We start from the raw sequence: 1,845 nt of genomic DNA, 5'->3' as shown, positions 1-1,845 counted from the left end.
ACACCTTACAGTCAGTTGTTGTGGCCGAGTGGTTAAGGCAATGAACTAGAAATCCATTGGGGTCTCACCGCGCAGGTTCGAATCCTGCCGACAACGAGAATCTTTTTAACATCGACTACAATTTTAGAAGTTAACCTTTAGTATTTCTTCCATGTCAGTTTTATAAATAGGTGGCTTATTTTGGTGTCACTATTGCCATATCACATATTTATTATCGCTCCCCCTTTCATATCTTTGCTATAACTCTCGTCCTTCATTAGCGCTTGTGCAAACGCTTCAAATTATTATACCCTGGCTCTCTCGGTCATACCTGTGCATGCACTTGAAACTTACTTTACCAATAAAAGAAGCAAATAGAGAAATAAAATAAAAGTGTTAGCTGGATTAGGCAAACACACTTCATAAAACTGCATTTTCTTTTCTATTCTCCCCCGTGTTACAAGCTTAACTGCTCCCTGTGTAATTTCTCTTAACCTGCTGTTCCTGGAAGAGAATTTCATCTACAAGCTCTTTCTGTGTTTTTTCCTAGTCTTTTCTTTCCCTTTTCTTAGATTTGTAACTGTCCCTCTACGTGCTCTATTTAGGCGCCATTAATCTCATTTGAGCTCCTTGTACCTGCTGCTGTTTTCTCCACACCTCATACTGTCTTTTCCCTCTTTCTCTCTTTCTCTGCGGTTGGTGGCTACTTTCCAAAGCGTCTGATGCCCCAATGTTCCTTCGTCTTGTTGTCAGACGTGAATTTGAAAAGCAACAAAATTAACAAGCCTTTACCACTCACACATGGCAGAAGTTTATACTTTAATTCAATGAGCTAAGAAAAGTGTGTTGTTAGGCCCCTACGAGCCATGGTGCTTGCTTCATCATAATTAGGCATGCAGTCATTAGCCACAGCTCTGATTATGGGTCACTGAGGTCAGTTTCAATAATTCCTCAAAAACCTAACCATGCAGTCCCCCCCTAACTGTGTAGTTATCTTGCTTTACTGCTGTTTGTGTGATTAGCTGGGAGGAGCTCACGGCAGCATCCTCCCAATAAAAGTGTAGATGGACCGCTCCTTAACTCTTTCTTGCTTCACATACAGATGGCTTGAGGAGGTACAGGGGAGATGCAGGTCTAATAAACAGAATAGAATATCTGCGTCAGGTGTGTTTCTCTGCATTGGTGTCCCATCACAGGCCCACCAGTGTATGTGTGATCTTTGACTCCTGCCAGTTCACAAGCAGGCGGCCAGGAAACGGTTTCAGCCTATCAACCACTGAGGAGATAAAGCCTTTGTATAAGGAATGAGGAAGCAATGAACACATTCAGCCTATCACAGGAGTACCCCTGAGTGTTCCGAATTATAATTTCTTCATGTCACTGTACGTTATTGAGCCCAAGTAGCTTGCCGTGATCGTATAGTGGCTAGTACTCTGCGTTGTGGCCGCAGCAACCTTGGTTCGAATCCGAGTCACGGCATTGTGGTTGGCAATGTCACGGCAGTTGGGTTTTTCCTTTACAGAATTCCCAAATGTACCAGTTGTTTTTGTAAAATGTCTATTAAAAACAAATCCTTTTACTTACTGACATAAATTATCGTTCTTGAACATATTTGCGGTAAGGGGAGCGGAGCTCTCCAGCAGGCCAATCAGAATGCAGATGAATGCAGTTGCAGTTGAGTGACCTGTGTTGTGGCTGTCTACAGGGAATGCACATATGTAGCTGTCTCGCAGCCCAATCCAGATGTCAATTGAAGACAGGTTTTGATGCAAATAGAGCAGTAAGTGCAGAGAAATGCTCACTCTCTAAAAATGGCATTTATACAAAAGTAAGATTAAATCCAACCTCACCAGTAGATAGGATTTA

The 1,845-nt window shown here is 42.4% G+C and overlaps 1 non-coding gene across 1 annotated transcript; it reads left to right on the top strand.

The window, feature by feature from the left end:
- The first annotated feature begins 1,386 nt into the window (after positions 1–1,386).
- Positions 1,387–1,458, top strand: TRNAH-GUG (transfer RNA histidin (anticodon GUG)). Its single transcript has one exon. It is a non-coding gene; the product is annotated as a tRNA-His (tRNA).
- Positions 1,459–1,845: the final 387 nt, after the last annotated feature.

Source organism: Lissotriton vulgaris, chromosome 1_1 (genome assembly GCF_964263255.1).
Source record: "Lissotriton vulgaris chromosome 1_1, aLisVul1.2, whole genome shotgun sequence".
Classification (NCBI taxonomy): Eukaryota; Metazoa; Chordata; class Amphibia; order Caudata; family Salamandridae; genus Lissotriton; species Lissotriton vulgaris.
Note: the sequence above shows the minus strand (reverse complement) of the source record. Positions and strands in the feature narration are given on the sequence as shown.